The following is a 12,859-nucleotide window of genomic DNA, read 5'->3' on the forward strand; positions in this document are numbered from 1 at the left end:
GTTCGTGAATCTGCGTTTACACTTCACAGTTTGTAGCAGCTGATAAGTTTTCTTCATTTCAGTTTCGATCCGACAATCATTCGGATCCATTGAGCAACCTGATTTATATGTTACATTCTTATTCAAATTGTGCTGTGCCTTTGCGGGGGGCTGAGGGCATGACCAATTAAACTCTTCCCATTTCAAACATGCATCGCAATAGCAATCTAAATTTAGATCGACGACCGTTCCGCTAGGAACTCCCACGGGGATATGAATAATGGTTGTTGCAGATCGCGTTAATCGGATGCATTTGTTATTGGTGGCGGAAGATTCAGATTTCAATCCTATATCATCTCCCTCCTGAAGGCCACCTACAATAGGATTTTCATTAACGTGCAATTGAAGTTCTGAGCTTGACGGCGTTCGTTGAAATGCTATTTCTAGGGGATGTCTAGGGGATGCAGCAGTCGCAGCTAAAACTTCGGAGGGAAATTACGTTGAATCTTCTACTGCACTGTAGAGATCAGCATTTGAATGTACGTTGGGCTCTGATGTAAAATTTGAGATCGTTGATTTGAACGTATCTTCTACCAACTCTGGAATAAAAAATAGTAGTATTTAGATATGTGTTTTTTAATCATAGAACATTGAAAATAAAGCTTTCGCTTGAGTTGCTGAATGGGTTATGAATACATACAAGTAGTTTCTCCAACTTTCTCAATTTCGTCAAATAATAAATCGTACTCCGATAGAAAAGACTCTTCAACTGCAGGAATTTCTAGTGGAACTACCGGAATAACAGCAGACATCGTACGAATGTCACATCCACGCAGGGGGCTAGAGAGTGACTCATCCATATCAAGGAAGCACAAATCTAAACGTTGGTTTTAGTAAGCAACTTTTTCACGCAATATATTGTATTTTAGAAAACTTACCATTGAATGGAACGTTGTCCAAAAGAGCAGATGCATCACGGTAATAAAAAACCGATGATTGGGTGGAATCGACAATATCTAGCACTTTCAATGATGCATCAGAACCACCTGGGGAATCCCGTATGTATTCACAAATCGTTACTTCCTCTGATATGCACTCCGGCTTTGCTTTTTTTTCGACGTTCGCGATCAATAGCTGCCTTTTTACGCTTAGTTGGACGTGGCATCTTGAAAATCGGAATGCAATACTTGAACTGAATATTTACTTTTCACATTTGTTTACATCTGGTAGCATGCGAGGCAGTGTTGCGGATGTTTGAAATCAACATTTCTCAAAGATAGGAGGAATGCTGAAATGTGTATAAATTATAGTCAAAAAATAAATTAAATAAAAATATATTGAAACCAGTGGGAATTCGATTGATTCTTAACGTTTTTTTCTATTTTCTTCATATCAGAAATAGCTAGATTTATGTGTTGTTTAAGATAAAAGGTAAATAAGTTTGGCACCCCTGACAGAAACACAACCACTACTAATATACAGCATGATTGCTGTTAGTCTCCGTCGCGAATGTCCCCGTCGCGGAAAATATTTTTTTGTGGTGAAAATGAAAAGTCACAATTCGAAGTTTCCCGACGTTTTTTACAAGACAATATAAATGGTGAGAGAAAATTTGAAGTTTGGAGAAAAACCTAATATCTTTCAATGGCAGTTTCGTGTTGAGGGAGGTTGGAAAAAAATAGGTGGAAATTATCGTGATACAAGTGCCTGAAAAATATCACAAAAATAAGAAGAAGACACCTCTCATGCAGTTAGCTGAGAAAAATCCACGAGAAGGGTTTTTGTAGTGTTTTTCCTCCGGAAACTCGTTATGAAGTGATAAAATAGTGTTCGATCTTCATGTGGTAGCCGTTTCAAATCACACGATCAAGGTTAGTGTATACAAAACAATATTTTGAAGTGGGTCATATTTTTTGGAATCAGCAGTAGGGCAAAGTTGGGGGAGGGAGAGAGGCGGGTGTCATATCGGTTACCATTGCTGGTTTTATTCTTTTATGTCCTTAACTAACTAAGCTACGAAAGACCTCCGTCGGCCTTCGCAACCTAGCGGCTACTGAACGAGCTCGAGATTCCCAAATTGCTTCCAATGACGTGTTTGAATAACTAATTAAATTCTTTATCAAGTCTATCAAAAAGCGTGCAAATCAGTGCATGTTACATCGAGAAATATCCAAAACAAAAAGTGGGGATCATGTGTGTCCAGTTTCCCCTACATTAGATTCTGCAAGTATACATTGTATCTGAAAAAGAAATTATATTCTTGGACGTGGTAATCCAAAACGAAATCAGATCCAGCTCGCTTCATTATAGATTTTTAGATAAGTGATTTTGTTTTCCATAAACATCAATCTGAAAATTGCCTAGACCGGCACCGGGGATCGAATCCAGACATCCACAGCATGGTCTTGCTTTGTATGGCTTAAATCACACTAAACTGATCGCTAATTAATCATAAAATTTAAATAATAATTATATATTAACACCAATTCAAGTCACTTCAGGTTTCCTCAGATCTCTCATTTGGGACCATCACTATTCAAAGCCATGTTTGTCAAACCTATTAGGCACAATAAAATGTAACCGATTCCAAGTTCTTTTTCTTTGTCAGTACATGTACCTGAAATTAATGTTGACGCATGAATACTAAAGGAAACGTAGAAAACAGTTAAACCAAACTCTTTTCGAACTGAAAGGAAACTCGTGTTATTCAGTTGTGGTATAAACTCCACACCGAGCGCAATAGAGCGTCGTGTGGTACCATTATTCACGTCTACTTCCTATACTTCTTGCTGTACTTTCCTCCCGGCGGGCGCGGTGGTACATGTCCTGCAGCCGGGCCTTTGCGAATCTTGAAGTTTCGATGTTTGTCATGCTTTTCGTGTAGTCTTCCGTTGAAGTTGAAGGGTAGATACATATGTAGGCGCTCCTCGACGACGACGACGGTGCCAGACAGACAGCTCGGCGAACGTTGAACCCAACACCACCCATCGTCATCATCGCCATCAACGTCGTCATTCTTCACGATTACATCACGCCAACTGGAGAGGACACACTAAGGGTTTCCTACTGACTGACTGGTGGGAAATGTTCTCTGCTGTGAGCAAGTTGTGTCGGCATCGTCGGCGTGCTGGCTTGGATCAGCTCGGTGCGCACTTTATCCATCGTCTGCCGTCATTAAAAGTGAAAGCTTCTTGTAAAACACATGTTGGCTTTTAATTCGTCTCGTCCTTCTGAAGGAGATGGGATGGAGGGTGTCTATTTTTTCGTTAGAAGCAGAACATGTAGACGAGGATGGTCCATAATGCACCACATAAGCTTTCTCGATGTTTTACCCAAAATAAGCTAAAATTTTGAATCGCTTCAGAAACAAAAATTACGAGATCAACTGTGGGTTACCTTTATCCCCTATTTATATTTTCAATGCAAAAAATTATGTTTAACACAAATTTGATTGTTTATATAAGCACGTAGAATGAAATGAATTTCACTGAAAATGGATTTTTTTCTCAATGTTTATTACAGCTCAAAATAGCTTCTAAAATTCAGGTTTGGATGTTTTTATGAGCGTTTAGGCCATCCTCCTCTAGTGCGGAACAAAGATACTGTAAGAAAGGATGGAATGGTGCAGCACAAGCCCTCAGATTGAATTTTCTTGTCAGTCCGAGAAAGCACTTGGATTAGTATTATTGAATTGGCTTCTCGGTTTTTGGCTTTCCCTGAAAATTACGCACTTGATAGGAACAGAAACTTCATATTTTTGGCTTTTCTCGTACTCTAAGAGAACGTAACTCTGTCTAGAATAAAAATGTAAACTGTGTAGAATCACTCCTCATCCTGCCGTCGTGACATATTCACATTATTAATGTGAATGAGTTAAAAGATGCTAAAAACCTTATTTCGAAGAAAAGGAATGTTCTTTCAACTGAAGTTACCACTACGCATTATTTTATTTTATTTTATTTAAAAACAGGAAACATACCATAAATTCTCGTTGAATTAACCATTGATTGATTATTATAAAATAAATCATTTTTAAGCTTAGAGGCTAACGATCTTTATAAAAAATATTTACTCTCCTATGAATATAGTGAAAATTCGTTATGTACAATAGATTCGTGTGATAATTTCCAAAAAAAATGGCAGTACATGTATTTTTTTCCTTAAATAGTGCCGTAGTTGTGCGAAATTCAATCACACTTCAGCATAATAAATGAGTATTGTGTACGTCTGTCTGTGAAAGCGTGACTGATGATAAATTGCGACGGTTCTACTATTTACAAAAAAAGAAAATCTCCGCTGATTGCTCACGAAGCCTATGACCTATTACTGATTACACGGTTCGGAATTAATCTAACGCCGTGTGACACCGGACCGGACCAGGAAACAGTTTTTGATTGATGGATTGGTCCGGCGGTGTTCCGAATGGGATCAGGTTTTGCGAATGAAATTCGCTTAATGAACGATGAACATGACAACAGAATTGAAAGAGAAAAAAACATAATTTTAGTTTGGGTCTGTCCCAATCGAAGCGGGGGAAATAAATGACTTAATTAAAAACTGCCGTAACTCTACGTAATAATATTTACATAAATTATCGTATCCTAACAATGAAATATTGCTTGCATGTCTGGAGAGAGAGAAAAAAGGGGGTTTTAACATTCGACGTATTCAATGTGTGCAAAGCGATTCACAGTCAGAATGATTTTCCAATTTTTCCCTCGTAGGAAAAGATGAAAAATCAATCCACCCACTGTGTGCAGTCAGTTCGTTCGCGTCAAAGTCTGGGGGTCTCTACCTAATAGTCTATACTTAGCGTTATGGGGGGAATGGGAAGGGGGGAACGGTACTAAATTATGCTATTCTTAGGAAACCAACTCTAAAGCTAATCCACTTCCACCGGAAAGTGACGACAGTTTGTCTTGTCGAGTGAGGTGCATAGCGGTAGTTTAGATTTATGGCTCTTCTTTGCCGCGCCGTTAGAAGTTTGAAGAAGATGATTTCTCACAAGAGTTACAATGGCCATTTCGGCGCAGAAGATGATGGGTTTGGTGCCATAAAAATCATCCAACTCCCTGCGAAAGAGCGTGTATCCATCAGGGCAGGAACATAGAAACCCACAAAAGGCTCGAGGCACGGCATAGTGATAATCGTACATCACGTGAATTTATGTCGGTAAACAACTTCGAGGCACTTCCAGGCTAAGATGGTTAATGTGGAACGTGGGGTGCTGGCCAGCAAAAATATTCTTACCGGGGCAAACGGTACCATAAAGGAGGGGTTTGTTGAAATTATAGTTGTTATAGGACGATGTTATAATATGCTGACGGTGCGGAAGGAGGCACGAGTTCCGATGCCAGATTAGTGGGTTCCACCTTCGCGCACAGTTAACTATATGGTGGTTCGGTTTGGCCGGAGAACCTTTGTCCGGGTGCGTTTGGTCAATGGACGAGATCCGTTATGAATACCTCTCCCTACATGGTTCATGTGCGAATGGTCGTAAGTCATTGGTGCGTAAACTAATGGGAACGATTTCGAGGGGCTACCCAATTATGAGATTCTGACGAAATGTATCTCTTGAATATTTAGGGAGTTTGGAAGAATGGACAGGGCTTGAAATACGTTGGATGAGCAGCTACAGTCCATTTGCAGTTGGGAGTATTTTTCATCAAGACAAAAGCGAGAAAGGACTGGCAATATATTTCACGAAAATAGAGCGCAAAATTGTTAGATTCGTCCCAGAAATCCTGAAAAATAAAGGCTCTGGACATTTCTTCTTACTGCCTTGGGAAAAGAAGGTATTGAAACATTCAAAGCTTGAGCAGACTTCCTTGTCAAATATGGGATGATATTACCAGAAAAGATGAAAGGACCTCGACCTGAACTTAGGAGAGGTTTTGTGCATCCACGAATGATAAACTTCATCTCATTCATTCGAACGCTGAATCAGTCAGTCAGCCATTTTTGCCACTGTCGATTTCCATGTGAGCAGTGCCTCTTTGGAAAGAATTTTAGAGAAAAATTAAAAAGTTTTCTGAAAATGTGACGAATATTTTTTCTGGAAGCAAATAATGAACAGTTTTTTTAATCTGAAAGTTTGACAAAGTTCTCTTTTCAATGTTGATAGAGCCCCTTAGAAAACGTTAAACCATCATTCAAGAAGGTAGGGGAGGCATTCTCTAAGAAGCTTAGAAAATTCTGATTGGAGTCCCTTGAAAATATTTAAAAGCTTGGCTTGAAGGGACCACTAAAAAACTACCAAAAAATTCTCAAGAAAGTATGCAAGTCGTTTCAAGGAAGCTTGAGCAACAGTGTCCAATTCCGGGAATTCCTTGGGGAAGTTTTCCAAAATATGAAAGAAATTTACCTCAAGCTTCTAAAAGATCTTCTTAGAATTAAGAAGAAGATCCCATTGAATACCAGCAAGCGTCTATGGAGGACTATACAGAAGGTCGAAGGACAAATAAGAACGACAAAAGGAAAAATAGTTGAAGGGAATAAATAGAGAAGTAAAGGGTCACTTGGCCGAAAATGACTTTTATCAAAAATGTCATTGAGCCTAAATTGACTCACGGCCGGAAATGTCGTTTAGCTGAGCAGGTCATCTGGCCAAATATATGCCGTTGGTTGGCAGACAGAGTTATTCGGCCGAACGGATCATACCTCGAAAATGCCGTTTGGCCGAAGGGGTCTTTCGATGGTAAATGTTATTGGGCGAACAATAGTGAATGTGAAAATTGTAAAATGGGTAATGATAATTGAAAAAAAAGCAGTAAGGAATAAGAAGTGAGATTTGTGAAGTGAGAAGTAGAGAATGAGACATGAAAAGTGCGACTTTCGAATCTTTTATCTTACTGTGAAAGTCAGCGAGGTGAGAAGTTAGGAATGAGAAGTGAGAGATGAGAAGTGATTAGCAAGAAGTGACACATCTTATTTCTCACTTTTCATATCTCACATCTCATTTTTTTACTTCTCACTTTTCACACTTATGGGAAGTTAGAAATAAGAAGTGCGGGGTGAAAAGTCTCTACTCTCTTTTTTCACTTCTAACACCTTTTTTCCCACTTTTCATTACTATCGTCTCACTCCTCAATTATTTTTTCGGCCATTTAACCTGTTGAACTAACGACATTTACGCTCGTATGATTTGTGCGGCCGAACGGCCTTTTCTGTCAAATGACCATTTCTGCCAGGCGGTATTTTTGTCCACTGTCATTTTCGGCAGTTTCGACCAAACGTTCAATTCGGCCAACTGGCTTTCAGACGAATAACTTTCAGGCTTAATTGGACGTTAAGTCGAAACTCATTGGACAGAATCCAATTTGACCAAAGAGTAATAGAGCAAGCCCAAGTAACCAAAAGTTCCTTTAAAAGTACGGTTTTCGCTTAATCAGCTCGGTCAGGCTGGTTACTGGGGAGTATTGCGCGATCGAATGTCGTTTGACCGAATGAGCTCCACCTGGCCAAAAGTCACTTGAAAAAAAAAGCTTTCAGGCCAACCAAATCATACAGTCAAATAGAATTCTGTTGGGTTTGGGAACCGAATCTTTTTGACCTTCCGAATGGAATTCTTTTGGACAGCTGTACGAAATCATTTTGGCCTACTGAAAAGAATTCTATTGCGCTTCAGAGCCGAAACCTTCCAGATGGTTTTTTGGGTTTCTGGAAGGAATTATTTTGGGCTACCGAAAAGAATTATCTTAGGCTTTCGAACTGAATCCTTTTGAACTTCCGAATGGAAGATTTTCAGTCTTTCTAACCGAATCACATTGTCTTCCGAAAAAAAAAGTTTTCGGACTCCCAAACTGAATCCGACAGGAACTTTTTTGGGTTTCTGAATAAAATCATTCTGAGCTTAGAAAAGAATTATTTTGGGCTTCAGAACGGAATTATGTTGGGCTTCTTAACAGAATCATATTGGCCTTTGGAATGGAGTTATTTTGGGCCCCCGAAAAGAATTCTTCTGAACTTTCAAATGGGCGAATTGGGCTCCTAAACCGAATAAATGTTGGTTTTCGAAAGGATTTTTTTGTATTTTCGATCCGGAATCCTTTTGGGTTTCAAAACATAATTCTTTTGGGCTTCAGAAATTATTTTCCTTAGGCTTCTGAGCGCAATCATTTTGGAGTTTCGAAATAAATTCTTTTAGGCTTTCGAACCGAATCCTTTTGGCCTTCCGAATGGAATCATTTTGGGCTTCTGAATGGAATTATTTCGGGCTTCCGAAAAGAATTATTTTAGGCATCCAACTGGAGCTCTTTTGGACTTTTGAACGGAAGTATGTCAGCCTTTCGAATGGAATTATTTTGGGTCTACAAACTGAATCCTTCTGGGCTTCCGTATGGAATTATTTTGGGCTTCCGAAAAGAATTATTTTGTACCTTCAAACTGAATTCTGCTGGGCTTCTGACTGAAAATCTTTTGGGCTTCTGAACGAAATCATGTTGGTCTTCTGAAAAGAATTCTTTTGGGGTTATAGCCAAAACGAAAGAATTATTTTGAACTTCCGAAAATAATAATCTTGGGCTTTCGAACTGAATCCTTTTGAACTTCCGAATGAAAGACTTTTAGTATTTCGAACAGAATGATTTTGCAAGTTTTTGGGTTCCCGAACTGAATCATCTCTGGCTTACGATTGAAAATCTTTTGAGTTTCTGCATAAAATCATTTTGAGCTTGAAATAGAATTATTTTGGTCTTGCGAACCAAATCCCTTTGGGCTTCCGGATTGAGTTATTTTGGGCTTCTGAACGGAATTATTTAAGGCTTCCGAGAAGAATTCTTTTGGGTCTTCGAATTGGAATCTTTTGGGCTTCCAAATGGATTTTTTGGGCTCCCGATTTTTTTTTTGATTTCTGAACAAAATTATTTTGGACTTCTGACTGGAATTCTTTTGGGGTCTCGAATCGAATTCTTTTGACCATCCGAATGGAATCATTTTGTGCTACTAAATGGAATTATTTCGGGCTTCCAAAAGGAATTCTTTTAGGCATCCGACTGGAGTTCTTTTCTAGCATGATTTTTGAAAACGTCGTATGTCCAAATGATCTTTTATTACGCTCTCTTTCACTAATATCGAAGCTAGTTTTGCATTTATTACAATATTTCCACCTCAGCACGCTAGAAAAGCTATTTTCTTCAGATCTCTGTGAAAAAATCCGATGTAAATATTAGTATGGCTTCGTAATAATCGAAAGAGAAAGTAAACAAAGAGAGCTTCTCTTTTGGACGTTTTCAAAAATCACGCGAGTTTTGGGATATTGAGCGGAATTATTTCAGCCTTTCGAATGGAATTTTTTTGGGCCTACACACTGAATCCTTCTTGGCTTCCGTATGAAATTATTTTGGGCTTACAAAAAGAATTATTTTGCACCTTCAAACTGAATCCTGCTGGGCTTCCGACTGGAATTCTTTTAGGTTTCTGAATGAAATCATTTTGAGCTTCGAAAAGAATTCTTCCGGGTTTTCGAACCAAATCCTTCTGGGCTTCCGAATGAAATTTTTTGGGCTTCTGAACGGATTTTTTTTTCTTCTAAAAAATATTCTTTTGGGCTTTATAGCCAAAACGTTTCTTGCTTCCCAATGTTTTTTTTGGCTTCTGAAAGAATTATTTTGGGCTTCCGAAAAGAAAAATCTTGGACTTTCGAATTGAATCCTTTTGAACTTCTGAATGGAAGACTTTTAGTCTTTCGAACGGAATGATTTTGCCTTCCGAAAAGAAGTTTTTGGCCTCCCGATTAAAATCCTCTCGGGCTTACGATTGGAAATCTTTTGGGTTTCTGAATAAAATCATTTTGAGCTAGGAAAAGAATTCTTTTGGGCTTGTGAACCAAATCCCTTTGGGCTTCCGGATGGAGTTATTTTGGGCTTCTAAACGAAATTATTTAAGGCTTTCGAAAAGAATTCTTTTAGGTCTTCGAATTGAAATCTTTTGGGCTTCCGAATGGTTCTTTGGGCTCCCGAAAAGAATTCTTTCAAACTTTCGAATGCGAATCTTTTGGGCTTTCAGCGGAATGTTTTGTACTTTTGATCCGGAATCGTTTTGAGTTTCAAAACTGATTTTTTTGGACTTCTGAACGGAATCATTTTGGACTTCTGATTAAAATTCTTTTGGGCTCTCGAAGCGAATTATTCTGACCATCCGAATGGAATCATTTTGCTTCTAAATGGAATTATTTCGGGCATCCGAAAGGAATTCTTTTAGGCATCCGACTGGAGTTCTTTTGGGGTATTGAGCGGAATTATTTCAGCCTTTCGAATATATTTTTCTTGGGCCTACAAACTGAATCCTTCTGGGCTTCCGACTGGAATTCTTCTTGGTTTCAAAATTAAATAATTTTTAACTTCAAAAAAAAATCTTTCAGGTTTCCGAATAAAATCTTTCTGGGCGACCGTTAGGAATAATTTTGGGATTTTGAATGGAATTATTTTAGGCTACTGAAAAGAATTCTTTTAGGATTTCAAACCGAACACTTTTATGGTTGGCTTCCGAACGGAATTTTTCGTACTTTCGATCTGGAATCCTATTGAGCTTCCAAAAAGAATTCTTTTAAGCTTCAGAACTGAATCCTTTTGGGCTTCCGACTGGAATTCTTTTGGCCTTTTGAGCGGAGTTTTTTCAGCCTTTCGAATGGATTTTTTTGGACTTTTTGGACGAATGGAATTATTTTGGGCTTTTGAATGGAATTATTTTGGGCTCCCGAAAAGAATTCTTTTAAACTTTCGAATAAAAATCTTTCGGGCTTTCAAACCGAATACTTTTGGGCTTCTGAACAGAATTTCTTGTATTTTCAATCCGGAATCCTTTTGGGTTTAAAAAAAGATTTTTTGGGCTTGCAAACTGATTTTTTTTAGCTTCACAACGGAATCATTTTGGACTTCCGAATGAAATTCTTTTGGGCTTTCGAACCGAATCCTTTTGATCTTCCGACTGGAATTCTTTTGGCCCTTTGAATGGAATTATGTCAGCCTTTCGAATGGAATTCTTTTGGGCTTCCGAACCAAATCCCTTTGGGCTTTCAAATGGAATTAGTTTGGGCTTCTGTATGGAATTATTTTTGGCTCCCGAAAGAAATTATTTTAAACTTTCGAATGAAAATCTTTAAGGCTTTCAAACCGAATACTTTTGAGCTTCTGAACGGAATGATTTTTGGCTTCTGAAAGGATTTTTTTGTGCTTTCCTTCCGCAATCCTTTTGAAAAAATGTTTGAGCTCATGAACTCATTTTGAGCTTCTGAACGGAATGATTTTTGACTTCCAAATGACATTTGTTTGGGCTCTCAAAACGAATCCTTTTAACCTTCCGAATGGAATCATTTTGTGCTTCTGAATGGAATTAATCTGTGCTTCCGAAGAGAATTCTTTTGGGCATCCGACTGGAGTTCGTTTGGGCTTTTGAACGGAATTATTTCTGATTTTCAAATAGAATTACTTTGGGTCTTCAAACTGAGTCCTTCTGCGCTTCCGTAAGGATTTATTTTGGGCTTCCGAAAAGAATTGTTTTGCAGCTTCGAACTGAATCCTGCTGGACTTCCAATTGGAATTCTTTTGGGTTCCTGAATGAAATCATTTTGAGCTTCCGAACCAAATCCTGCTGGGCTTCCATTTGGAATAATTTTAGGCTTTTGAATGGAATTATTTTAGGCTCCTGCAAAGAATTCTTTTGGGCTTTCAAACCGAATACTTTTGGGATTCCGAAAGTAATTCTTTTGGCCTTCTGAACGGATTTTTGTGTGCTTTTGATCCGGAATCTTTTTGGACTTCCAAAAAGAATTCTTTTGAGCTTCAGAACTAAATAATTTTAACCTTCTGAACGAAATTATTTCAGCCTTCCGAACCGAATACCTTTGTGCTTTTAAATGGAATTATTTCGGGCTACCGAAAAGAATTCTTTTAAACTCTCGAATGACATTTTTTGAGCTACTCCGAATACTTTGGGCTTCCGAACGGAATCATTTTTAGTTTCCGAACAGACTTTTGTACTTTCGATCCGGTATCCTTTTGGGTTTCAAAAAAGATTTTTTTTGGGCTTCTGAACGGAATCATTTTGGACTTCTGATTCAAATTCTTTTGGGCACTCGAACCGAATCCTTTTGACCATTCTAATTGAATAATTTTGTGCTTCTCAATTAAATTATTTCAGGCTACCGACATTTTTTTTTCGGGCTTCCGTTTGGAGATCTTTTGAGCTAATGAACGAAATTATTTTAGCCTTTTAAATTGAATCCTTCTGGGCGACCGATAGGAATAATTTTAGGCTTTCGAATGGAATTATTTTTGGCTCCTGAAAAGAATTCTTTTGGAATTTCAAACCAAATAATTGTGAGGTTCGAAAAGTAAATCTTTTGGGCTTCTGAACGGAACAATTTTTAGCTTTCGCACGGATTTTTGTGTGCTTTCGATCCGGGGTTTCCAAAAATAATTCTTTTGATCGAGTCAAGTACGAGACACTGAAGGCGACCTTTTTGTTGAGGTCGAAATACGTATCTGTCAAGGTACAAGGGAATTCTTTTGAGCTACAGAACTGAATCCTGGGCCTACAATCTGAATCCTGTAGGGCCTCCGTATGGAATTAATTTGGGCTTCTGGAAAAAAAATATTTTGCGCCTTCGAACTGAATCCTGCTGGACTTCCGACTGGAATTCTTTAGGGTTTCTAAATGAAATCATTTTGAGCTTCGAAAAGAATGCTTTTGGGCTTCCGATTGGAATTATTTTAGGCTTCTGAACGGAATTATGTTGGGCTTTCAAAACCCAACACGTTTGGGCTTCCGAACCGAATACTTTTGAACTTCCGAAAACATTTTTAGCACATCTGAACGGAATGATTTTTGGCTTCCGAACGGAAGTAGCTGTGCTTTCTGTGGGAAATAAAGTGAGCCTGGA

This window comes from Armigeres subalbatus, chromosome 3 (genome assembly GCF_024139115.2).
Source record: "Armigeres subalbatus isolate Guangzhou_Male chromosome 3, GZ_Asu_2, whole genome shotgun sequence".
NCBI classification, from domain to species: Eukaryota; Metazoa; Arthropoda; class Insecta; order Diptera; family Culicidae; genus Armigeres; species Armigeres subalbatus.